Source organism: Scyliorhinus torazame, chromosome 5 (assembly GCF_047496885.1).
Source record: "Scyliorhinus torazame isolate Kashiwa2021f chromosome 5, sScyTor2.1, whole genome shotgun sequence".
Classification (NCBI taxonomy): domain Eukaryota; kingdom Metazoa; phylum Chordata; class Chondrichthyes; order Carcharhiniformes; family Scyliorhinidae; genus Scyliorhinus; species Scyliorhinus torazame.
The window spans coordinates 136,226,231-136,253,594 of NC_092711.1; positions in this window are offsets into that span (position 1 = coordinate 136,226,231).

The following is a 27,364-nucleotide window of genomic DNA, read 5'->3' on the forward strand; positions in this document are numbered from 1 at the left end:
CACACACCCTCCCCCCGCCCCGGCGCCACCCTCCCTTGCCCCAGCGCACCCCACCACAGCCCCCGCTCCAGGACAATCTGTCCTTCCCTTGCTCCCACCCGGGGATGAAGAGGATGTCGACACGCTCCCGGAGTCACCGAAGACCAAGCCGACGCCTGAGTCGCCACCAGCACTGCGGCGCTCTCAACGACAGATCAAGGCGCTGATCGTCTAAATCTGTAACCTTCTCTGTAATTTTAAAACCAATCTGTATGTAAATAGTTTCCCGCCACCCCCGCTGGACTCATTTTTAACAGGGGGTGAATGTGGTAGTCACCACTGTTGTATTATATTGTATATACTGCACTGCATACGAGGGTATTATGGTAAGGCCCCTGTACTACAGGTGCGGAGGTAGATCCCTGCCTGCTGGCTCTGCCCAGTAGGCGGAGTATAAATGTGTGTGCTCTCCGAACAACAGCCATTTCGTAAGTTGCTGTAGGAGGCCACACATCTGTGTAATAAAGTCTCGATTACTTCTACTCTCGTCTCGTCGTAATTGATAGTGCATCAGTGTGTATGTGTGTGTATAAGAGAGAGCAAGTGCTCGTAAGTGTACATGTGTGTGTGAATAAGAGAAAGTGTGTGCTCGTAAGTATATGTGTGCGTATAAGAGAGAGTGTGTGCTCATAAGTGTATATGAAAAAATGAAAAGCCCCTAGTCGCCACATTCCAGCGCCTGTTCGGGGAGGCTGGTACAGGAATTGAACCGTGCTGCTGGCCTGCCTTGGTCTGCTTTCAAAGCCAGCGATTTAGCCCAGTGTGCTAAACCAGCCCCTATATGTGTGTATATAAGAGAGTGCATGTGCTTAAGAGTGCATTTGTGTATGTGAATAAGAGAACGTGAGTGGTCGTAAATGTATATGTGCGTGTATAAGAGAGAGCATGCTCATAAGTGTATGTGTGTGTGTAAGAATAAGAGAGAGAGTGTGTGCTTGTAAGTGTCTGTGTGTGTGTGAATAAGAGAATGTGCTCGTTAGTGTGTGTCAATAAGAGGGACTGTGCTCATAATTATATATGCGAATAAGGGAGAGTGTACTTGTAGGGGTACATGTGTGTGTCATAAGTGTATATATGCATGTGTGTGTGTGCATATAAAAGAAGCGTGGCCTCGTAAGAATGTGTCTGTGTCTCTTTTGTGGTAACTAAATCAACCAATGGAGGGATAGGTTAGAAGGAGGCCCCATAAAGGGATACGGCATCAAAGGAACAGAATCGCAAAGAAGTCTGAGAAGTGGTATGCTGACTCTCTCACTCTCTCTCCCTCTCTCAACCTCTCAGTGCCCTGAGCCATCCTGAAACCAGGCAGTGCGCTCCACACCTTCAGTGGAGTTGGACGAGTGGAGCCCACGTGTACTGTTCCATGAAAACAGCATCCATTTGGGACTCGGCTGCTAAACCTGTCAGATTTCGAACATCCAGCCAAGTTCAGACTGATGACCAGAATTGTGTGCTAACACCAGACCTTCAAATACTTGTGGCTTATTAGTCATTAAGCGCCTGTCTTGTTTTTATGGAATGCGGGGCATCACTGACCGGGCCCAGCATTTATTGCCCGTCCCTAATTGCCCCTTGAGGAGGTGGTGGGTGAGCCGCCTTCTTGAACCGGCTGCAGTCCCTGTGTGGTGTGGGTAACACCCACAGTGCTGTCAGGGAGGGAGGTCCAGGATTGTGACCCGGCGACAGTGAAGGAACGGCCGATATATTTCCCAGTCAGGATGGTGAGTGTGGGGCTCGGAGGGGAACCTGCAGGTGGTGGAGTTCCCCATGTGTCTGCTGCCCCTTGTCCTTCTAGATGGTAAAGGTGGTGGGTTTGGAAGGTGCTGTCGAAGGAGCCTTGGTGAGTCGCTGCGGTGCATCTTGTAGATGGTACACACGCTGCTGTCACTGTGCGTCGGTGGTGGAGGGAGTGAATGTTTGTGGATGGGGTGCCGATCAAAGCGGGGCTGCTTTGTCCTGGATGGTGTCGAGCTTCTCGAGTGTTTTCAGAATTACAATTCCCCATCTCCCCGTTACGTCCCCATCCGTCTCATTGCCAACTATCTGAGGTTGAAACAGAACATTTTACACCATTGCTGTCGTCTTTGACCCGTAGCTGAGTTTTCGACTGCATGTCTTCTTTACCAGTAATATTGATTAATCCCAGCTATGTAACATTTACTGAAACACTCGCCCGTGCCTTCAGCACCTCCAGACTCGACTCTTCCAACGTTCTCCCGACCGCTCTCCCACATTCTACCCTCCATAAACTTCAGCTCAACCAAATCTCTGCTGGCCCCGTGTCCTACCTCAATGAGTCCACATTGACGGATATTGGCTCCAGGGCCAAAATTAATGCCTCAGTTTTTAAAAATTCCCATCCACATTTTCCAATGCCTCCACGGCCTCGCCACAACACTCCCCACCACCCACAAGCACATTTTCTGTAATTCCCTCCGGCCACCCCGAACGTCCGGGATCTCCGCACTCCTTCAACGCCGACGGCTCAAGAGCCGTCGTTGCCCCCCTCCTCCCCCGTACTTTTAACTGCTTATCTGTTGGCGGGCAACCCTACCTTCACCTGCTTGGGGTCCTGAGCTCAGGAATGATCTGCCTAAACCTCTCTCCGCCCCTCGATCATGCGGTCCCTGCTTTCAGAAGCTCCTGAAAAACTGACTACCTTGACCGGTTCTTTTTGGTCACCTCGTCTGCCCCCTCTTTTTTTGGGTTCATGTATTTTGGTTGTATTGCGCTCTTGTGGAGAACCTTGGGATGTTCTTTCACGCAGGTGGAAATATTGGCAATCTTGTTAACGGTACAAGCGGGAGGTCAGGATGTCATCTCGCGGTCCAGTGCGACACCGAGGTCGTGAGCAAATTGGTTTTGCCTTGGACTGTCACCAGGGAGAGGAGTGAAGTCCGTATTCTGGGCGAAGGAGTTTGTGGAGAAGTGGGGGAACAGGGGGCCGAAAAAAAATGGCTTTGTCCTCCTTGGTATTCAACTGGGGGGGGGGGAACTCCCTGCTCGCCCAGTACTGGAAATCAGATAAGCAGGCTGGAGAATAGCTAATGTGGTACCGCTGTTTAAGAAAGGTAGCAGGGATTATCCTGGAAACTATCGGTAGGAGGTAAATTATTGGAGAGAATTCTCAGGGACAGGATTTATACCCATTTGGAAACAAATGGACTCATTAACTTGGATGATTTGGAGTTGGGGACCAAGTGCAATGTGTCCAGGTTTGCAGACGACACTAAGATGAGTGGTAAAGCAAAAAGTGCAGAGGATACTGGAAGTCTGCAGAGGGATTTGGATAGTTTAAGTGAATGGGCTAGGGTCTGGCAGATGGAATACAATGTTGACAAATGTGAGGTTATCCATTTTGGTAGGAATAACAGCAAAAGGGATTATTATTTAAATGATAAAATATTAAAACATGCTGCTGTGCAGAGAGACCTGGGTGTGCTAGTGCATGAGTCGCAAAAAGTTGGTTTACAGGTGATTAAGAAGGCAAATGGAGTTTTGTCCTTCATTGCTAGAGGGATGGAGTTTAAGACTAGGGAGGTTATGCTGCAATTGTATAAGGTGTTAGTGAGGCCACACCTGGAGTATTGTGGTCAGTTTTGGTCTCCTTACCTGAGAAAGGACTGGTGCTGGAAGGTGTGCAGAGGAGATTCACAATGTTAATCCCAGAGCTGAGGGGGTTGGATTACGAGGAGAGGTTGAGTAGACTGGGACTGTACTCGTTGGAATTTAGAAGGATGCGGGGGATCTTATAGAAACTATAAAATTTTGAAGGGAATAGATAGGATAGATGCGGGCAGGTTGTTTCCACTGGCGGGTGAAAGCAAAACTAGGGGACATAGCCTCAAAATAAGGGGAAGTAGATTAAGGACTGAGTTTAGGAGGAACTTCTTCACCCAAAGGGTTGTGAATCTATGAAATTCCCTGCCCAGTGAAGCAGTCGAGGCTCCTTCATTAAATGTTTTCTAGATAAAGATAGATAGTTTTTTGAAGAATAAAGGAATAAAGGGTTATAGTGTTCGGGCCGGAAAGTGGAGCTGAGTCCACAAAAGATGTCATGATCTCGTTGAATGGCGGAGCAGGCTCAAGGGGCCAGATGGCCTAGTCCTGCTCCTAGTTTTTATGTTTTTATTAGCGATAGACAGCATGGTTTTGTGAAGGGGAGGTCGTACCTCACTAACTTGATCAAGTTTTTTGAGGAGGTGACAAAGATGATTGATGAGGGGAGGGCGGTGGATGTTGTCTACATGGACTTCAGTAAAGCCTTTGACAAGGTACCTCACGGCAGACTGGTACAAAAGGTGAAGTCACATGGGATCAGAGGTGAGGTGGTAAGATGGATATAGAGCCGGCTCAGTCACAAGGCAAAGGGTAGCAGTGGAAGGGTGTTTTTCTGAATGGAAGGTTGTGACTAGTGGTGTTCCACAGGGATCTGTGCTGGGCCTCTGTTGTTTGTAGTGTATATAAACGATTTGGAGGAAAATGTAGGTGGTCTGATAAGTAGGTTTGCGGATTACACCAAGGTTAGTGGAGTGGCAGATAGTGTTGAGGATTGTCAGAAGATACAGCAGGACATAGATAGGCTGGAGACTTGGGCAGAGAAATGACAAATGGAGTTTAATCCGGACAAGTGTGAGGTAATGCATTTTGGTAGGTCTAACATAGATGTTAGGAATGTAGAAAATCAGATAGATCTGGGCGTGCAGGTCCACAAATCTTTGAAAGTGGCAGCACAAGTGGACAAGGTAGTCAAGAAGGCATACAGAATGCTTGCCTTCATTGGACGGGGCATCGAGTATAAAAACAGGCAAGTCATGTTGCAGCTGTATAGAACCTTGGTGAGGCCGCACTTGGAATATAGAACATAGAACATTACAGCGCAGTACAGGCCCTTCGGCCCTCGATGTTGTGCCGACCTGTGAAACCACTCTAAAGCCCATCTACACTATTCCCTTATCGTCCATATGTCTATCCAATGACCATTTGAATGCCCTTAGTGTTGGCGAGTCCACTACTGTTGCAGGCAGGGCATTCCACGCCCTTACTACTCTCTGAGCAAAGAACCTACCTCTGACATCTGTCCCATATCTATCTCCCCTCAATTTAAAGCTATGTACCCTTGTGCTAGACATCGCCATCCGAGGAAAAAGGCTCTCACTGTCCACCCTATCCAATCCTCTGATCATCTTGTATGCCTCAATTAAGTCACCTCTCAACCTTCTTCTCTCGAACGAAAACAGCCTCAAGTCCCTCAGCCTTTCCTCATAAGATCTTCCCTCCATACCAGGCAACATTCTAGTGAATCTCCTCTGCACCCTTTCCAATGCTTCCACATCCTTCCTATAATGCGGCGACCAGAATTGCACGCAATACTCCAAATGCGACCGCACCAGAGTTTTGTACAGCTGCAACATGACCTCATGGCTCCGAAACTCAATCCCTCTACCAATAAAAGCTAACACACCGTACACCTTCTTAACAACCCTCTCAACCTGGGTGGCAACTTTCAGGGATCTATGTACATGGACACCGAGATCTCTCTGCTCATCCACACTGCCAAGAATCTTACCATTAGCCCAATACTCTGTCTTCCTGTTATTCTTTCCAAAATGAATCACCTCACACTTTTCTGCATTAAACTCCATTTGCCACCTCTCAGCCCAGCGCTGCAGCTTATCTATGTCCCTCTGTAACTTGTAACATCCTTCCGCACTGTCCACAACTCTTGTGCACTGTCCACAACTCCACCAACGTGTCATCTGCAAATTTACTCACCCATCCTTCTATGCCTCCTCCAGGTCATTTATAAAAATAACAAACAGCAGTGGCCCCAAAACAGATCCTTGTGGTACACCACTAGTAACTGGACTCCAGTCTGAACATTTCCCATCAACCACCACCCTTTGTCTTCTTCCAGCTAGCCAATTTCTGATCCAAACTGCTAAATCACCCTGAATCCCATGCCTCCGTATTTTCTGCAGTAGCCTGCCGTGGGGAACCTTATCAAACGCTTTACTGAAATCCATATTCACCACATCAACTGCTTTACCCTCATCCACCTGTTTGGTCACCTTCTCAAAGAACTCAATAAGGTTTGTGAGGCACGACCTACCCTTCACAAAATCGTGTTGACTATCTCTAATCAAATTATTCCTTTCCAGATAATTATACATCCTATCTCTTATAAACCTTTCCAAGATTTTGCCCACAACAGAAGTAAGGCTCACTGGTCTATAGTTACCGGGGTTGTCTCTACTCCCCTTTTTGAACAAGGGGACAACATTTTCTATCCTCCAGTCTTCTGGCACTATTCCTGTAGACAAAGAGAACTTAAAGATCAAAGCCAAAGGCTCAGCAATCTCCTCCCTAGCTTCCCAGAGAATCCTAGGATAAATCCCATCTGGCCCAGGGGACTTATCTATTTTCACACTTTCTAGAATTGCTAACACCTCCTCCTTATGAACCTCAAGCCCTACTAGTCTAGTAGCCTGAATCTCAGTATTCTCCTCAACAACATTGTCTTTTTCCTGTGTGAATACTGACGAAAAATATTCATTTAGCACGTCTCCGATCTCCTCGGACTCCACGCACAACTTCCCACTACTGTCCTTGACTGGCCCTACTCTTACCCTAGTCATTCTTTTATTCCTGACATATCTATAGAAAGCATTAGGGTTATGCTTGATCCTACCTGCCAAAGACTTCTCATGTCCCCTCCTGGCTCTTCTTAGCTCTCTCTTTAGGTCCTTCCTAGCTAACTTGTAACTCTCGAGCGCCCTAACTGAACCTTCAAGTCTCATCTTTACATAAGCCTCCTTCTTCCTCTTGACAAGTGTTTCGACTGCTTTAGTAGACAACGGTTCCCTTGCTCGACCACTTCCTCCATGCCTGACAGGTACATACTTATCAAGGACACGCAGTAGCTGTTCCTTGAACAAGCTCCACATTTCCATTGTGCCCATCCTCTGCAGTTTTCCTCTCCATCCGATGCATCCTACGTCTTGCCTCATCGCATCATAATTGCCTTTCACCCAGATATAACTTGCCCTGTGGTATATACCTATCCCTTTCCATCACTAAAGTAAACTTAGTCGAATTGTGATCACTATCACCAAAGTGCTCACCTACCTCCAAATCTAACACCTTTCCTGGTTCATTACCCAGTACCAAATCCAATATGGCCTCGCCTCTCGTTGGCCTATCTACATACTGTGTCAGGAAACCCTCCTGCACACATTGGACAAAAACGGAACCATCTAAAGTACTCGAACTGTAGCGTTTCCAGTCACTTTGGAAAGTTAAAGTCCCCCATAACAACTACCCTGTTGCTTTCGCTCCTATCCAGAATCACCTTTGCAATCCTTTCCTCTACATCTCCGGAACTTTTCAGAGGCCTATAGAAAACCCCATACAGGGTGACCTCTCCTGTCCTGTTTCTAACCTCAGCCCATACTACCTCAGTAGACGAGTCCTTTCTGCCACTGTAATACTGTCCTTGACTAACAATGCCACCCCCCACCCTCTTTTATCACCTTCCTGAGCTTACTGAAATATCTAAACCCCGGCACCTGCAACAACAATTCCTGTCCCTGCTCTATCCATGTCTCCGAAATGGCCACAACATCGAAGTCCCAGGTACCAACCCATGCCGCAAGTTCACCCACCTTATTCCGGATGCTCCTGACATTGAAGACACACTTTAAACCACCTTCCTGCCTGCCGGTACACTCCTGCAACTTTGAAACCTTACTCATGACCTCACTACTCTCAACCTCCTGTATACTGGAGCTACAATTCAGGTTCCCAAGCCCCTGCTGAACTAGTTTAAATCCTCCCGAAGAGCATTAGCAAATTTTCCCCCCAGGATATTGGTACCCCTCTGGTCCAGGTGTAGACCATCCCGTTTGTAGAGGTCCCACCGACCCCAGAATGAGCCCCAATTATCCAGAAATCTGAAACCCTCCATCCTGCACCATCCCTGTAGCCACGTGTTCAACTCTTCTCTCTCCCTATTCCTCGTCTCGCTAGCACGTGGCACGGGTAACAACCCAGAGATAATAACTCCGTTTGCCCTAGATATAAGTTTCCACCCTAGCTTCCTGAATTCCTGCCTTACATCCCTATCCCTACCTATGTCGTTGGTACCTATGTGGACCACGACTTGGGGCTGCTCCCCCTCCCCTTAAGGATCCCGAAAACACGATCCGAGACATCACGCACCCTGGCACCTGGGAGGCAACACACCAACCGCGAGTCTCTCTTGTTCCCACAGAATCTCCTATCAATCCCCCTGACTATGGAGTCTCCAATGACTAATGCTCTACTCCTCTTCCCCCTTCCCTTCTGAGCAACAGGGACAGACTCTATGCCAGAGACCTGTACCCCAAGGTTTACCGCTTGGAAGTCGTCGTCCCCAACAGTATCCAAAGCGGTATACTTGTTACTAAGGGGAACGACCACAGGGGATCCCTGTACTGACTGCTTCCTCCCAGCCCCTTTCACCGTCACCCATCTATCTTTATTCTTCGGAGTAACCACATCCCTGAAGCTTCTATCTATGACCACCTCTGCCTCCCGAATGATTCGAAGTTCATCCAGCTCCAGCTCCAGTTGGTTTCTGAGGTGCTGGAGATGGGTGCACTTCCCACAGATGAAATCAGCAGGGGCACTGACAACGTCCCTCACCTCAGACATTCTGCAGGAGGAACATTGCACTACCTTCCCTGCCATCCCCTCTGGATAAAAAAAGAGAAAGAAAGAGCTTAATTGTTATTCACTCCCCTTCTCCGCAAGCACTCACTCAGCAACCTCTGCGCCCCGAACGATAACACCGGAGGGAAAATAAAAGAAAATCTACTTACCAGTCACCAGCCAATCCCTTACCTGCAGCCTGTGATGTCACTGTTCAACTTCTTTCTATTTCTACCTGCCCTCGAGCCTTCCTCGTGATCTTTACAGCGGCTGGGTTTTTTTGATTAGAGGAGGAGGTAGGGAGGGAAACACTGAAGAAGTGTTTCAGGTTTAAGTGTCACTTGACAACAGCTCCTCCACAAACCACCTTCACGTTAGGGTGACCACATGTGTGTATGCAAATTTCCCCAGCAACAGCCAATCAGCAGCTCCGCTCTACTGCCCTCTGCTGGATGTTTGTCTTCACTTGAACAGCTAGGGTCCCTTGCACAGGTACACCTTCAAGTTAGGGTGACCACACAGACATATGCAAATGTCCCCTGCAACAGCCAATCAGCAGCTCCACTCTACTGTCGTCTGCTGGATGCTTGTCTTCACTTGAACAGCTAGGGTCTCTTGCACAGGTACACCTTCAAGTTAGGGTGACCACATGGATATATGCAACAGCCCCAGCAACAGCCAATCAGCAGCTCCACTCTACTGCCCTCTGCGCACAATTCTGGTCACCACACTACCAGAGGGATGTGGAGGCTTTGGAGAGGGTGCAGAGGAGGTTTACCAAGATGTTGCCTGGTCTGGAGGGTGTTAGCTATGCGGAGTGGCTGAATAGACTCGAACTGTTTTCAGTAGAAAGACGGAGGTTGAGGGGTGACCTGATAGAGGTCTACAAGATGATATGGGGCATGGATAGGCAGACACTCTTTCCCAGGGTGGAGGGATCAGTCACCAGGGGGCATAGGTTTAAGGTCCATGGGGCGCAGTTTAGAGGAGATGTGTGAGGCAGGTTTTTTTACGCAGAGGGTGGCGAGTGCCTGGAACGCGTTGCCAGGGGAGGTTGTGGAAGTAGACACATTAACGGTGTTCAAAAGGCATCGAGACAAATACATGGGTAGGATGGGTATAGAGGGATACGGCACAAGGACGTGCTGAGGGTTTTGGGCAAGGGTGGTATCATGACCGGTACAGGCTTGGAGGGCCGAAGGGCCTGTTCCTGTGCTGTATTGTCCTTTGTTCTATTTAGCAACAGCGGAGGAGCCGAGAGGGGTGGTGGCGAGGTAGAGCCGGGCTTCCTCAGCGGGCGGGCGATAAACTAACGCCGCTCTTTTCGATGTTGTCACCGAGGGGACAGTGTGTAGATGACAAACAGGAGGGGGCCAGGGATAGAACTGCAGGTGGGAGGTGGGGTGGGGGGGGGGGGGTGGGGGGGGGGGGGTCTAGTGATAACATTCTGGGAGCAGGCGGAGAACCTTGACAAGGTGGAGCTGTATTTAATGTTGGTTCGGCAGCTGAAGTACTGTGTGCTGTTCTGGTCACCATACAACGGAAAGGATGTGACTGCACTGGAGAGGCTGCAGAGGAGATTCACCAACACACTGCGTGGGCTGGAGAGTTTCAGCGATGAAGAGAGGCTGGTTAAGGCTGGGGCTGTTTTCCTTGCAGTGGAGAAGGCTGGGGGGGCGGGGGATGATGGGGGGCGGGGGGGGACCTGATCGAGGTGTAAAAATTATGAGGGACATAGATAGGGTCGATAGGAAGGCACTTTTCCCCTTTGGTAGAGGGGTCAATAATCAGGCGTAGGGGACGGGCGTAGGTTTTAAGGAGCAGGAGATTTAACGGGCATTTGCGGAACAAAGCTTTTCACCCAGAGGGTGGTGGGAATCTGGAACTCGCTGCCGAAAGGGTGGTGGAGGCTGGAACCCTCTCGACATTTAAGAAGCATTTAGATGAGCACTTGGACCATCACAGCATAAATGGGCTCCGACCAAGTGTTGGAACATGGGAGTAGAATAGATAAATGGGTACAAATGGGTACCCATTTTTGACGAGCTGTTGGCGTCACTGGCCGGTCCCAGTATTTATTGCCCATCCCTAATTGTCCCTTGAGGAGGTGGTGGGTGAGCCGCCTTCTTGAAGCCGCTGCAGTCCCTGTGTGGTGTGGGTAACACCCACAGTGCTGTCAGGGAGGGAGGTCCAGGATTGTGACCCAGCGACAGTGAAGGAACGGCCGATATATTTCCCAGTCAGGATGGTGAGTGTGGGGCTCGGAGGGGAACTTGCAGGCGGCGGAGTTCCCCATGTGTCTGCTGCCCCTTGTCCTTCTAGATGGTAGAGGTGGTGGGTTTGGAAGGTGCTGTCGAAGGAGCCTTGGTGAGTCGCTGCGGTGCATCTTGTAGATGGTACACACGCTGCTGTCACTGTGCGTCGGTGGTGGAGGGAGTGAATGTTTGTGGATGGGGTGCCGATCAAAGCGGGGCTGCTTTGTCCTGTCCATATAGATATACATATAAATTTGCAAAGGCACAGAGTAATAGATGTATGTCTAGTATAAATGGAAAATGAGGAATAGGGATGTATAGAAATTCAAATGGCTGGATAGACAAACCAGTACATCTGGAATCCAGCAGTTTGCGATAAACAATTCAGTCACAGCCAATAACTCTCACTGGTGCCCAAGTCACTGCTCTCTTGCTCACTCTCTCTCTCTAAATAACCATATTTTATATGGAGCACTCACTAATTAAACAGAGCATTTCATTAGATAGGGAGAAAGAGAGGGAGGGGAAAGACAGAGAGATGGAGAGAGAGGAAGGCAGAGAGATGGAGAAAAGGGGGAGACAGAGAGCTAGGGAGAGGGAGGGAGAGAGTTAGGAAGAGAGAGGACAGAGAGAAGGGGAGACGGAGGCAGAGAGATGGGGGAAAGGGGGAAGCGAGGTGGGGGAAAAGGGTAGGCAGAGAGATGGTGAAAGACATAGGGGGAGAGAGATGGGGAGAGAGAGAGGGGCAGAGTAAAAGGGAGAGAGAAGAGGCAGAGAGATGGGGAGAGAGGAACAGAGAGATGGGGAGAGAGGCAGAGAGTGAGAGAGAGATGTGGGAGGCAAAGAAAGAGGCAAGGAGCTGCGAGCCAATTCGGGAGCGACACCCCGGAGGTGGACTTCCTGGGGAAGGCAAAGGGGCGGGAGGCTTTCACCAGGCGCGCACGGTCCGGCCGGTAGAAGTGCGGCTTTCACTCCGCACAGACCCTGGTGATTGTCCGTACTTCCTCGACGGAGTAGGGCAGATTGCGAGCCTTGACAAAATGGTACAACCGTGTGACTCCCGGGTGACAAAGGCAGGGTCCGGAGTTGGTCTACCTGTGCTGGCACATGTACCTGTGGATAGGGCGTCTGGGGGTTCGTTGAGCTTGCCGGGGCGATACAAAATCTCGTAATTACAGGTGGGGAGCTCGATCCTCCACCTCAAGATTTTATCATTTTTAATCTTGCCCCGTTGTGTGTTATTGAACATTGTAGCGCACAAAGACTCCCGAGAGACGAATAGAGGTGAAGTCGATGAGGCTTTATTAAGCGTGACTCGTTCCCCGCAGTTCAGCAACAGACTGGAGCTGCGGGGAGAATTCCTGGTTCTTATACTCCGCCTTCAGGGCGGAGCTAGAGATCAACAGCCAACCAGGACCCTGGATCTGTCAGCCAATGACATCACGGCTTCACAGTCCCACATGACCCCTAATGCATACTACCACATTCACCCCTTGTTAAAAATGAACCCGGCGGGGTGGTGCTTCGCATGGTGGTAGGGGTTTACAAGGCTGGTCCTGGGAGGAAAAAAAACTTTTGCATGTCATTACAGTGCCCTACACTGGGCTATGTACAGGGTTATTTGTTTTGAACTATTTACAGTATTCGTAAGAGGGAAAAAGAAAAAAAACATTCTCGTTAAAGTCCACAACATTCTAGTGTTACACCGATGCCACGAGTCGGGCGGGCGGTCTGGTCGTCCTTGTCGATCGCCTCAGCCCTGGTGGTGGTGGTGCTTGTTCCAGTGTTGTCGCCTCCGGGAGCTTTACGGTTTCAGCTTCAGCTTCACTTCTGGTCGGACCTGGGAGGAGGACCGATCCTCCCGGGAAGGGGGCTGTCGCGGAGTGCGCCGGTGGCAGGGAGGGGGTGATTGGTGTCGAGGGGGTGTGTGTGTTGCCGGCGGGCACAAGATCTCGCAGGGAGACCGTGTCCTGTCAGCCGTCGGGGTACTCCACGTAGGCGTACTGCGGGTTCGCGTGGAGCAGGTGAACCCTCTCGACCAACGGGTCCGACTTGTGCGCCCGCACATGTTTCCGGAGCAAGATGGGTCCTGGGGCCGCCAGCCAGGTCGGCAGCGACGTTCCAGAGGAGGACTTCCTGGGGAAGACAAGGAGGCGCTCATGAGGCGTTTGGTTAGTGGTGGTACATAGTAGCGACCGGATGGAGTGGAGGACGTCCGGGAGGACCTCCTGCCACCGTGAAACTGGGAGATCCCTGGACCGTAGGGCCAGTAGGACGGTCTTCCAGACCGTGCCGTTCTCCCTCTCTACTTGCCCGTTCCCCCGGGGGTTGTAGCTAGTCGTCCTGCTCAAGGCTATACCCTTGCTGAGCAGGAACTGGCGCAGCTCGTCACTCATGAAGGAGGACCCCCTGTCGCTATGGATATATGCGGGGCAACCGAACAGTGTGAATATGGTGTTAAGGGCTTTAATGACTGTGGCCGCTGTCATGTCAGGGCAGGGGATGGCGAAGGGGAAACGGGAGTACTCGTCCACCACGTTCAGGAAGTAGGTGTTGCGGTCGGTGGAGGGGAGGGGCCCTTTGAAATCCAGACTGAGGCGTTCAAAGGGACGGGAAGCCTTGATCAGGTGCGCACTATCCGGCCTGAAAAAATGCGGTTTGCACTCTGCGCAGATGTGGCAGTTCCTTGTGACTGTATGGGCCTCCTCCACGGAGTAGGGGAGGTTGCGGGACTTTATAAAATGGTAGAACCGAGTGACCCCCGGGTGGCAGAGGTCCTCGTGGAGGGTTTGGAGACGGTTAATTTGTGCGTTGGCACATGTGCCGCGGGATAGGGCATCGGACGGCTCGTTCAGCTTTCCGGGACGGTACAAGATCTCAGAGTTGAAGGTGGAGAGCTCGATCCTCCACCTTAAGATCTTGTCATTTTTAATTTTGCCCCGCTGTGCATTATCGAACATGAAAGCTACCGACCGTTGGTCAGTGAGGAGAGTGAATCTCCTGCCGGCCAGGTAATGCCTCCAATGTCGCACAGCTTCCACTATGGCTTGGGCTTCCTTTTCTACTGAGGAGTGGCGGATTTCTGAGGCGTGGAGGGTTCGGGAGAAAAAGGCCACGGGTCTGCCCGCTTGGTTAAGGGTAGCCGCGAGAGCTACATCGGAGGCGTCGCTCTCGACCTGGAAGGGGAGGGACTCGTCGATGGCGCGCATCGTGGCCTTTGCGATATCCGCTTTGATGCGGCTGAAGGCCTGGCAAGCCTCTGTCGACAGAGGGAAGGTCGTGGTCTGTATTAGGGGGCGGGCCTTGTCTGCGTACTGGGGGACCCACTGGGCGTAATATGAAAAGAACCCCAGGCAGCGTTTTAGGGCTTTTGAGCAGTGAGGGAGGGGAAATTCCATGAGGGGGCGCATACGTTCGGGGTCGGGGCCTATTATCCCATTGCGCACTACATATCCCAAGATGGCTAGCCGGTTTGTGCTAAAAACGCACTTGTCCTCGTTGTATGTGAGGTTCAAGGCTTTAGCGGTCTGGAGGAATTTTTGGAGATTGGCGTCGTGGTCCTGCTGATCGTGGCCGCAGATGGTTACGTCGTCGAGATACGGGAACGTGGCCTGCAACCCGTGTTGATCAACCATTCGGTCCATCTCCCGTTGGAAGACCGAGACCCCGTTTGTGACGCCAAATGGGACCCTTAGGAAGTGGTATAATCGCCCGTCTGCCTCGAAGGCTGTGTACTTGCGGTCACATGGGCGGATGGGGAGCTGATGGTAGGCGGACTTGAGGTCCACGGTGGAGAAGACCTTATATTGGGCAATCCGATTGACCATGTCGGATATGCGGGGGAGAGGGTACGCATCTAGCTGTGTGTACCTGTTGATGGTCTGGCTATAGTCTATGACCATCCTTTGCTTCTCCCCTGTCTTTACTACTACCACCTGTGCTCTCCAGGGACTATTGCTGGCCTGGATTATGCCTTCCTTCAGTAGCCGCTGGACTTCGGACCGAATAAATGTCCGGTGCTGGGCGCTGTCCATCTGCTCCTAGTGGCGACGGGTTTGCAATCCGGGGTGAGGTTTGCAAACAAGGATGGGGGCTCAACCTTGAGGGTTGCGAGGCCGCAGATAGTGAGTGGGGGTATTGGTCCGCCGAATTGGAAAGTTAGGCTCTGCAGATTGCACTGGAAGTCTAATCCCAGTAATGTGGGCGCGCAGAGTTGTGGAAGGACGTAGAGCCTGTAGTTTTTAAACTTCCTCCCTTGCACCGTTAGGGTCACTATGCAGAAGCCTTTGATCTGTATGGAGTGGGATCCTGCAGCTAGGGAAATCTTTTGCGCACTGGGACGGATGGTCAAAAAACAGCGTCTTACCGTGTCGGGGTGGATGAAGCTTTCTGTGCTCTCGGAGTCGACCAGGCATGGCGTCTCGTGTCCGTTGATCAGCACCGTTGTTGTCGTCGTCTGGAGCGTCCGGGGCCGTGCTTGGTCCAGCGTCATTGAGGCCAGACGTGGTCGTAGTGCTTCAGCGTCTTCCTCGAACCCCGTGGAGCCGTCGATGCTGGGGTCCATTGTTGCCGTCCAAGATGGCGGCGGGAGTGAACAAAATGGCCGCCCCCATGCATCGCACATGGCTGGGGGGTCCCAAGATGGCGGCGGGGGTGGTCAAAATGGCCGCCCCCATGCGTCGCGCAGGGCTGGGGGGTCCCAAGATGGCGGCGCCCCTCCTCCCCTCGTGGTGGCCGGGACCCAAAATGGCGACGCCTGCGGGTCGCACATGTGGCGCTGGGGGGGTTGGGGAGCGTTTGGAACGCGCAGGACTTCTTCTTCTCCGGGGACAGCGGCGACTCCCCGGGACCGGCACACAGCAGCGAAATGGCCCTTTTTCCCGCAGCTCTTGCAAATCGCTGCGCGGGCCAGGCAGCGCTGCCGGGGGTGTTTCGCCTGGCCGCAGAAATAGCAGCGGGCTCCCCCGGGACGACTTGGCGTCTGAACCGCCAAGGGGCTGCCGCGCGGTCGGGGCCGTAGGCGCGGGCGTTTCGCGCGGCTACACCCAGGGAGGCTGCAAGGGCCCGTGCCTCTGAGAGTCCCAGCGACTCTTTTTCTAAAAGTCTTTGGCGGATTTGGGGAGAGTTCATACCAGCCACAAACGCATCGCGAATTAACATGTCCGTGTGTTCAATCGCGTTTACCGGCGGGCAGCTGCAGGCCCGTCCCAAAATTAGCAGCGCGGCGTAGAATTCGTCCAGCGATTCTCCGGGACTTTGCTGTCTCGTTGCGAGTTGGTGGCGTGCGTAGATCTGGTTAACTGGGCGAACATAGATGCTCTTTAGTGCTGCGAACGCCGTCTGGAAATCCTCTGCGTCTTCTATGAGAGGGAAAATTTCCGGGCTTACCCTCGAGTGCAGGACCTGTAGTTTCTGGTCTTCTGTGACCCGGCCGGGGGCCGTTCGGAGGTAGGCTTCGAAACAAGTCTGCCAGTGTTTAAAAACTGCTGCTGAGTTCACTGCGTGGGGGCTGATCCTCAGGCATTCCGGGACGATCCTGAGCTCCATAGTCCTTTAAGCACGCTTAATAAATTGTAGCGCACAAAGACTCCCGAGAGACGAATAGAGGTGAAGTCGATGAGGCTTTATTAAGCGTGACTCGTTCCCCGCAGTTCAGCAACAGACTGGAGCTGCGGGGAGAATTCCTGGTTCTTATATTCCGCCTTCAGGGCGGAGCTAGAGATCAACAGCCAACCAGGACCCGGGATCTGTCAGCCAATGACATCACGGCTTCACAGTCCCACATGACCCCTAATGCATACTACCACAAACATGAAGGCAACCGACCGTTGGTCAGTGAGGAGGGTGAATCTCCTGCCGGCCAGATAATGCCTCCAATGCCGCACAGCCTCAACGATAGCCTGGGCCTCCTTTTCGACGGAGGACTGCCGAATTTCGGAGGCATGAAGTGTGCGGGGGAAGAATGCCACGGGCCTGCCTGCCTGATTGAGGGTCGCGGCTAGGGCGACGTCCGATGCATCGCTCTCCACTTGAAAGGGCAGCGTCTCGTCTACAGCGTGCATCGCGGCCTTGGCGATATCGGCTCTGATACGGGCGAAGGCCTGTTGGGCCTCGGCTGCCAGGGGAAAGTGTGTGGACTGTATGAGTGGGCGGGCCTTGTCCGCAGTTTGGGACCCACTGGGCGTAGTATGAAAAGAATGTTAGGCATCACTTGAGGGCTTTGGGGCAGTGGGGAAGGGGGAGCTCCATGAGGGGGCACATGTGGTCGGGATCGGGCCCCAGAACTCCGTTCTGGACCACATAGCCAAGTATGGCTAAGCGGGTCGTGCTAAACACGCACTTCTCCTTGTAGGTGAGGTTGAGGAGAGTGGCGGTGTGGAGAAATTTGGCACGGTTGGCATCGTGGTCCTGCTGATCATGGCCGCAGATGGTGACATTGTCTAGGTACGGGAAGGTGGCCCACAAACCGTACCGGTCGACCATTCGGTCCATCTCCCTTTGGAAGACCGAGACCCCGTTGGTGACGCCGAAGGGAACCCTGCAGAAGTGATAGAGGCGGCCGTCTGCCTCGAAGGCAGGGTATGGGCGGTCCACCTTACGGATGGGGAGCTGGTGGTAGGCAGATTTGAGGTATACCGTTGAGAAGACCCGGTACTGTGCAATCTGATTGACCATATCAGATATGCGTGGGAGGGGGTACGCGTCAAGCTGTGTGTACCGATTGATGGTCTGGCTGTAGTCCACAACCATTCTGTGTTTCTCCCCAGTTTTTACAACTACCACTTGGGCTTTCCAGGGGCTGTTGCTGGCCTTGATGATGCCTTCCCGAAGCAGCCGCTGGACTTCGGACCTGATGAAGGTCCTGTCCTGGGTGCTATACCGTCTGCTCCTGGTGGCGACGGGTTTGCAATCCGGGGTTAGATTTGCGAAGAGAGAAGGCGGATCGACTTTTAGGGTCGCGAGGCCGCACACAGTGAGGGGTGGTAGGGACCCGCCAAATTTGAGGATTAGGCTTTGGAGATTGCACTGGAAGTCCAGGCCTAGTAGTAGAGCAGCGCAGAGGTTAGGGAGGACGTAGAGGCGGAAGCCGCTGAATTCTACGCCCTGGACCGTGAGTGTGACCGTACAGTACCCCCGGATTGCGACGGAATGGGATCCGGAGGCCAGGGAGATTGTTTGGTTGGCGGGGTGTACCGCGAGGGAGCAGCGCCTTAACGTATCCGGATGTATGAAGCTTTCGGTGCTCCCGGAGTCCAGCAGGCAAGAGGTCACGTGGCTGTTGATTTTCACGTTGGTCGATGCGGTGTCCAGGTTGTGCGGACGAGACTAGTCGATCGTCACTGAGGCGAGTCGTGGTCGGTCGTCGTTGGCGTCGGATGATGGGGAGCCTGGGGGGCCCAGGGCCTGGAATGCTGTCGGTGTCCATGCCCCATGGGGGAGACAAGATGGGGGCGCCTGAAGATCCTGTGTGGGCAAAATGGCGGCGCCCATGGGCCGCACGTTGCGGGGGTTGGACAAGATAGCGCCGCCCATGGGCCGCACGTGGACTGAGGGGGAGAAGATGGTGGCGCCCACTGGCCGCGCGTGGTCCGGGGAGATGAAGATGGCGGCGCCGTTGTGTGTAGATTAGGGGGGTGGAGGCGATAGCTGCGACTGCGCGTGCCTGGCACACCGCGGCGAAGTGGCCCTTTTTGCCGCAAGCCTTGCAAAGGGCCGCGCGGGCCAGGCAGCGTTGGCGAGGGTGCTTCTGCTGGCCGCAGAAGTGACACCGGGCATCCCCGGGGCGCGCAGACTGGCGCGTGGCACAGGCATACCGGCTGTGTAAGGCCCCCCTTGGGGCGGCCGTCTGTGGGGACCACGATGCGTAGGAGGGGTGGGCCGCGCAGCTGGGGGGGTAGGCCTGACTGTTGCGCGAGGCGACCGTCATAGAGAGCGCTAGCTTCTTTGTCTCAGTCTTTGGCGTATGAGGTACGACCCAATCCCCGTAACGAACGCGACCCGCATAAGGAGGTTCGAATGTTCAGTGGCCGTAACGGCCTGACAGTCACAGTCCCGGACGAGTGGGATTTGGGCCCGCCAGAAGTCTTCCATGGACTCACCAGGGAGTTGAGAGCGAGTGGCGAGTACGTGCCTGGCGAAGAGCGTGTTCGTCTTCTGTGCGCAGTTTTCTTCGAGAGGCACCATGGCATCGGCGTAGTTTGGGGAGTCCTGGATCAGCGGAAACACGTTGGAGCTCAACCTCGAGTACAGGATCTGTATCTTCTGAGCCTCCGGAACAGGGGTGGTCGCTGAGTTGATATACGCCTCGAAGCAAGCTAGCCAGTGATTAAAGTCCTTTTTGGCGTATCTTGAATGCGGATCCAGCTGAAGGCGATCTGGCTTGATACGGAGGTCCATCTTTTCAAAAATCTTAGAGCAATAAATTGAACAAAGACTACAGTTGCATACAACTGAGGCTTTATTGCTCTAAGATGTGTGGCCTCCCACAGCAGCTGGCGAAATGGCTGCTGTATGGAGGACACGCATATTTATGCTCCGTCTACTGGGCGGAGCCAGCAGACAGGGACCACCAGCGAACCTGTAGTACAGGTCCTACCTTACATCACCGAATACAGGTGTAACAGTGGTTTACCACAATAGGCACAGAGAGAGACAGGAGATGGGGAGAGAGAGAGAAAGAGAAATGGAGGCGAGAGAGAAGCAATGAGAAAGAGAGAGAGGCAGAGAAATGGGAGGGGGCAGGGCAGAGAGATGGGGAGACAGACAGAGTGTGAGAGAGGGAGAGAGCTGGGGAAAGAGCCAAAGGGATGGAGAGAGAGAGGCAGAGATGGAGATAGAGAGAGGCAGAGTGATGAAGAGAGAGATGGGGAGAGGGAGAGGCAGAGAGATGGAGAGAGACAGAGCTAGAGTGAGAGAGGCAGAGAGATGGAGAGAGAACGAGGTAGAGAGATGGAGAAAGGCAAAGAGATTCAGAATCATAGAATTTACAGTGCAGAAGGAGGCCACTCGGCCCATCGAGTCTGCACCGGCTCCTGGAAAGAGCACCCCACCCAAGGTCCACACGTCCACCCTATCCCCATAACCCAGTAACCCCACCCAACACTAAGGGCAATTTTGGACACTATGGGCAATTTATCATGGCCAATCCACCTAACCTGCACATCTTTGGACTGTGGGAGGAAACCGGAGCACCCGGAGGAAACCCACGCACACACGGGGAGGATGTGCAGACTCCGCACAGACAGTGACCCGAGCCGGAATCGAACCTGGGACCCTGGCACTGTGAAGCAACAGTGCTAACCACTGTGCTACCGTGCTGCCCCAAATGGGGTGAGTGAGAGGCAAAGAGATGGAGAGAGACAGAGCTAGAGTGAGAGAGGCAGAGAGGTGGAGAGAGAACAAGGCAGAGAGATGGGGAGAGAGAAAGGATGAGAGATGGAAAGAGAGAAAGGCAGAGAGATGGGGTGAGTGAGAGACAGAGAGATGGGGAGAGATAAAGAGCAAGAGAAGCAGGGAAAAGGAGAGGGAGAGAGAAAGACAGGCAGAGAGATGGGGAGAAAGAGCGTGAGGGCGATGATGAGAGAGACAGAGTGTGAGAGAGAGGCAGAGATGGGAGGGAGAGATAGAGATGGAGAGGCAGAGAAATGGGGAGAGTGAGAGACAGAGAGAGATGGGGAGAGAGTGAGAGACAGAGAGAGATGGGGAGAGAGTGAGAGACAGAGAGAGATGGGGAGAGAGTGAGAGGCAGAGAAATGGGGAGAGTGAGAGACAGAGAGGGATGGGGAGAGAGTGAGAGACAGAGAGAGATGGGGAGAGAGTGAGAGAGAGAGAGAGATTGGGAGAGAGTGAGAGACAGAGAGAGATGGGGAGAGAGTGAGAGACAGAGAGAGATGGGGAGAGAGTGAGAGAAAGAGAGAGATGGGGAGAGTGAGAGACAGAGAGAGATGGGGAGAGAGTGAGAGAAAGAGAGAGATGGGGAGAGTGAGAGACAGAGAGAGATGGGGAGAGAGTGAGAGAGAGAGAGAGATGGGGAGAGTGAGAGACAGAGAGAGATGGGGAGAGAGTGAGAGACAGAGAGAGATGGGGAGAGAGTGAGTGAGAGAGAGAGAGATTGGGAGAGAGTGAGAGACAGAGAGAGATGAGGAGAGAGTGAGAGCCAGAGAGAGATGGGGAGAGAGTGAGAGACAGAGAGAGATGGGGAGAGAGTGAGAGAAAGAGAGAGGTGGGGAGAGTGAGAGACAGAGAGAGATGGGGAGAGTGAGAGACAGAGAGAGATGGGGAGAGAGTGAGAGAAAGAGAGAGATGGGGCGAGTGAGAGACAGAGAGAGATGGGGAGAGAGTGAGAGAAAGAGAGAGATGGGGAGAGTGAGAGACAGAGAGAGATGGGGAGAGAGTGAGAGACAGAGAGAGATGGGGAGAGAGTGAGAGACAGAGAGAGATGGGGAGAGTGAGAGACAGAGAGAGATGGGGAGAGTGAGAGAGATTGGGAGAGTGAGAGACAGAGAGAGATGGGGAGAGAGTGAGAGACAGAGAGAGATGGGGAGAGAGTGAGAGAGAGAGAGAGAGAGATTGGGAGAGAGTGAGAGACAGAGAGATGGGGAGAGAGTGAGAGACAGAGAGAGATGGGGAGAGAGTGAGAGAGAGAGAGAGATTGGGAGAGAGTGAGAGACAGAGAGAGATGGGGAGAGCGAGAGACAGAGAGAGATGGGGAGAGTGAGAGACAGAGAGAGATGGGGAGAGAGTGAGAGACAGAGAGAGATGGGGAGAGAGTGAGAGAGAGAGAGAGATTGGGAGAGAGTGAGAGACAGAGAGAGATGGGGAGAGAGTGAGAGACAGAGAGAGATGGGGAGAGAGTGAGAGAAAGAGAGAGATGGGGAGAGTGAGAGACAGAGAGAGATGGGGAGAGAGTGAGAGAAAGAGAGAGATGGGGAGAGTGAGAGACAGAGAGAGATGGGGAGAAAGTGAGAGAGAGAGAGAGAGATGGGGAGAGTGAGAGACAGAGAGAGATGGGGAGAGAGTGAGAGAGAGAGATGGGGAGAGAGTGAAAGACAGAGAGAGATGGGGGAGAGTGAGAGACAGAGAGAGATGGGGAGAGAGTGAGAGACAGAGAGAGATGGGGAGAGAGTGAGAGACAGAGAGAGATGGGGAGAGAGTGAGAGAAAGAGAGAGATGGGGAGAGTGAGAGACAGAGAGAGATGGGGAGAGAGTGAGAGACAGAGAGAGATGGGGAGAGTGAGAGAAAGAGAGAGATGGGGAGAGTGAGAGACAGAGAGAGATGGGGAGAGAGTGAGAGACAGAGAGAGATGGGGAGAGAGTGAGAGAAAGAGAGAGATGGGGAGAGTGAGAGACAGAGAGAGATGGGGAGAGTGAGAGACAGAGAGAGATGGGGAGAGAGTGAGAGACAGAGAGAGATGGGGAGAGTGAGAGAAAGAAAGAGATGGGGCGAGTGAGAGACAGAGAGAGATTGAGAGAGAGTGAGAGACAGAGAGAGATGGGGAGAGAGTGAGAGACAGAGAGAGATGGGGAGAGAGTGAGAGAAAGAGAGATGGGGAGAGTGAGAGACAGAGAGAGATGGGGAGAGAGTGAGAGACAGAGAGAGATTGGGAGAGAGTGAGAGACAGAGAGCGATGGGGAGAGAGTGAGAGAAAGAGAGAGATGGGGAGAGAGTGAGAGACAGAGAGAGATGGGGAGAGAGTGAGAGACAGTGAGAGATGGGGAGAGTGAGAGTCAGAGAGAGATGGGGAGAGTGAGAGACAGAGAGAGATGGGGAGAGAGTGAGAGAAAGAGAGAGATGGGGAGAGAGTGAGTGACAGAGAGAGATAGGGAGAGAGTGAGAGACAGAGAGAGATGGGGAGAGAGTGAGAGACAGAGAGAGGGGGAGAGTGAGAGACAGAGAGATGGGGAGAGTGAGAGACAGAGAGAGATGGGGAGAGAGTGAGAGACAGAGAGAGATGGGGAGAGAGTGAGAGACAGAGAGAGATGGGGAGAGTGAGAGACAGAGAGAGATGGGGAGAGAGAGAGAGAGAGATTGGGAGAGTGAGAGACAGAGAGAGATGGGGAGAGAGTGAGAGACAGAGAGAGATGGGGAGAGAGTGAGTGAGAGAGAGAGATTGGGAGAGAGTGAGAGACAGAGAGAGATGGGGAGAGAGTGAGAGACAGAGAGAGATGGGGAGAGTGAGAGAAAGAAAGAGATGGGGCGAGTGAGAGACAGAGAGAGATTGAGAGAGAGTGAGAGACAGAGAGAGATGGGGAGAGAGTGAGAGACAGAGAGAGATGGGGAGAGAGTGAGAGAAAGAGAGATGGGGAGAGTGAGAGACAGAGAGAGATGGGGAGAGAGTGAGAGACAGAGAGAGATTGGGAGAGAGTGAGAGACAGAGAGCGATGGGGAGAGAGTGAGAGAAAGAGAGAGATGGGGAGAGAGTGAGAGACAGAGAGAGATGGGGAGAGAGTGAGAGACAGTGAGAGATGGGGAGAGTGAGAGTCAGAGAGAGATGGGGAGAGTGAGAGACAGAGAGAGATGGGGAGAGAGTGAGAGAAAGAGAGAGATGGGGAGAGAGTGAGAGACAGAGAGAGATAGGGAGAGAGTGAGAGACAGAGAGAGATGGGGAGAGAGTGAGAGACAGAGAGAGGGGGAGAGTGAGAGACAGAGAGATGGGGAGAGTGAGAGACAGAGAGAGATGGGGAGAGAGTGAGAGACAGAGAGAGATGGGGAGAGAGTGAGAGACAGAGAGAGATGGGGAGAGTGAGAGACAGAGAGAGATGGGGAGAGAGAGAGAGAGAGATTGGGAGAGTGAGAGACAGAGAGAGATGGGGAGAGAGTGAGAGACAGAGAGAGATGGGGAGAGAGTGAGTGAGAGAGAGAGATTGGGAGAGAGTGAGAGACAGAGAGAGATGGGGAGAGAGTGAGAGCCAGAGAGAGATGGGGAGAGAGTGAGAGACAGAGAGAGATGGGGAGAGAGTGAGAGAAAGAGAGAGATGGGGAGAGTGAGAGACAGAGAGAGATGGGGAGAGTGAGAGACAGAGAGAGATGGGGAGAGAGTGAGAGAAAGAGAGAGATGGGGCGAGTGAGAGACAGAGAGGGATCGGGAGAGAGTGTGAGAAAGAGAGAGATGGGGAGAGTGAGAGACAGAGAGAGATGGGGAGAAAGTGAGAGACAGAGAGAGATGGGGAGAGAGTGAGAGACAGAGAGAGATGGGGAGAGTGAGAGACAGAGAGAGATGGGGAGAGTGAGAGAGAGAGAGATTGGGAGAGTGAGAGACAGAAAGAGATGGGGAGAGAGTGAGAGACAGAGAGAGATGGGGAGAGAGTGAGAGAAAGAGAGAGATTGGGAGAGAGTGAGACACAGAGAGAGATGGGGAGAGAGTGAGAGACAGAGAGAGATGGGGAGAGTGAGAGACAGAGAGAGATGGGGAGAGAGTGAGAGACAGAGAGAGATGGGGAGAGAGTGGGAGAGAGAGAGAGATTGGGAGAGAGTGAGAGACAGAGTGAGATGGGGAGAGCGACAGACAGAGAGACATGGGGAGAGTGAGAGACAGAGAGAGATGGGGAGAGAGTGAGAGACAGAGAGAGATGGGGAGAGAGTGAGAGAGAGAGAGAGATTGGGAGAGAGTGAGAGACAGAGAGAGATGGGGAGAGAGTGAGAGACAGAGAGAGATGGGGAGAGAGTGAGAGAGAGAGAGAGATTGGGAGAGAGTGAGAGACAGAGAGAGATGGGGAGAGAGTGAGAGACAGAGAGAGATGGGGAGAGAGTGAGAGAAAGAGAGAGATGGGGAGAGTGAGAGACAGAGAGAGAGATGGGGAGAGAGTGAGAGAAAGAGAGAGATGGGGAGAGTGAGAGACAGAGAGCGATGGGGAGAGAGTGAGAGAGAGAGAGAGATGGGGAGAGTGAGAGACAGAGAGAGATGGGGAGAGAGTGAGAGACAGAGAGAGATGGGGAGAGAGTGAGTGAGAGAGAGAGATTGGGAGAGAGTGAGAGACAGAGAGAGATGGGGAGAGAGTGAGAGCCAGAGAGAGATGGGGAGAGAGTGAGAGACAGAGAGAGATGGGGAGAGAGTGAGAGAAAGAGAGAGATGGGGAGAGTGAGAGACAGAGAGAGATGGGGAGAGTGAGAGACAGAGAGAGATGGGGAGAGAGTGAGAGAAAGAGAGAGGTGGGGCGAGTGAGAGACAGAGAGAAATGGGGAGAGAGTGAGAGACAGAGAGAGATGGGGAGAGAGTGAGAGACAGTGAGAGATGGGGAGAGTGAGAGTCAGAGAGAGATGGGGAGAGTGAGAGACAGAGAGAGATGGGGAGAGAGTGAGAGAAAGAGAGAGATGGGGAGAGAGTGAGAGACAGAGAGAGATAGGGAGAGAGTGAGAGACAGAGAGAGATGGGGAGAGAGTGAGAGACAGAGAGAGGGGGAGAGTGAGAGACAGAGAGATGGGGAGAGTGAGAGACAGAGAGAGATGGGGAGAGAGTGAGAGACAGAGAGAGATGGGGAGAGAGTGAGAGACAGAGAGAGATGGGGAGAGTGAGAGACAGAGAGAGATGGGGAGAGAGAGAGAGAGAGATTGGGAGAGTGAGAGACAGAGAGAGATGGGGAGAGAGTGAGAGACAGAGAGAGATGGGGAGAGAGTGAGTGAGAGAGAGAGATTGGGAGAGAGTGAGAGACAGAGAGAGATGGGGAGAGAGTGAGAGACAGAGAGAGATGGGGAGAGTGAGAGAAAGAAAGAGATGGGGCGAGTGAGAGACAGAGAGAGATTGAGAGAGAGTGAGAGACAGAGAGAGATGGGGAGAGAGTGAGAGACAGAGAGAGATGGGGAGAGAGTGAGAGAAAGAGAGATGGGGAGAGTGAGAGACAGAGAGAGATGGGGAGAGAGTGAGAGACAGAGAGAGATTGGGAGAGAGTGAGAGACAGAGAGCGATGGGGAGAGAGTGAGAGAAAGAGAGAGATGGGGAGAGAGTGAGAGACAGAGAGAGATGGGGAGAGAGTGAGAGACAGTGAGAGATGGGGAGAGTGAGAGTCAGAGAGAGATGGGGAGAGTGAGAGACAGAGAGAGATGGGGAGAGAGTGAGAGAAAGAGAGAGATGGGGAGAGAGTGAGAGACAGAGAGAGATAGGGAGAGAGTGAGAGACAGAGAGAGATGGGGAGAGAGTGAGAGACAGAGAGAGGGGGAGAGTGAGAGACAGAGAGATGGGGAGAGTGAGAGACAGAGAGAGATGGGGAGAGAGTGAGAGACAGAGAGAGATGGGGAGAGAGTGAGAGACAGAGAGAGATGGGGAGAGTGAGAGACAGAGAGAGATGGGGAGAGAGAGAGAGAGAGATTGGGAGAGTGAGAGACAGAGAGAGATGGGGAGAGAGTGAGAGACAGAGAGAGATGGGGAGAGAGTGAGTGAGAGAGAGAGATTGGGAGAGATTGAGAGACAGAGAGAGATGGGGAGAGAGTGAGAGCCAGAGAGAGATGGGGAGAGAGTGAGAGACAGAGAGAGATGGGGAGAGAGTGAGAGAAAGAGAGAGATGGGGAGAGTGAGAGACAGAGAGAGATGGGGAGAGTGAGAGACAGAGAGAGATGGGGAGAGAGTGAGAGAAAGAGAGAGATGGGGCGAGTGAGAGACAGAGAGGGATCGGGAGAGAGTGTGAGAAAGAGAGAGATGGGGAGAGTGAGAGACAGAGAGAGATGGGGAGAAAGTGAGAGACAGAGAGAGATGGGGAGAGAGTGAGAGACAGAGAGAGATGGGGAGAGTGAGAGACAGAGAGAGATGGGGAGAGTGAGAGAGAGAGAGATTGGGAGAGTGAGAGACAGAAAGAGATGGGGAGAGAGTGAGAGACAGAGAGAGATGGGGAGAGAGTGAGAGAAAGAGAGAGATTGGGAGAGAGTGAGACACAGAGAGAGATGGGGAGAGAGTGAGAGACAGAGAGAGATGGGGAGAGTGAGAGACAGAGAGAGATGGGGAGAGAGTGAGAGACAGAGAGAGATGGGGAGAGAGTGGGAGAGAGAGAGAGATTGGGAGAGAGTGAGAGACAGAGTGAGATGGGGAGAGCGACAGACAGAGAGACATGGGGAGAGTGAGAGACAGAGAGAGATGGGGAGAGAGTGAGAGACAGAGAGAGATGGGGAGAGAGTGAGAGAGAGAGAGAGATTGGGAGAGAGTGAGAGACAGAGAGAGATGGGGAGAGAGTGAGAGACAGAGAGAGATGGGGAGAGAGTGAGAGAGAGAGAGAGATTGGGAGAGAGTGAGAGACAGAGAGAGATGGGGAGAGAGTGAGAGACAGAGAGAGATGGGGAGAGAGTGAGAGAAAGAGAGAGATGGGGAGAGTGAGAGACAGAGAGAGAGATGGGGAGAGAGTGAGAGAAAGAGAGAGATGGGGAGAGTGAGAGACAGAGAGCGATGGGGAGAGAG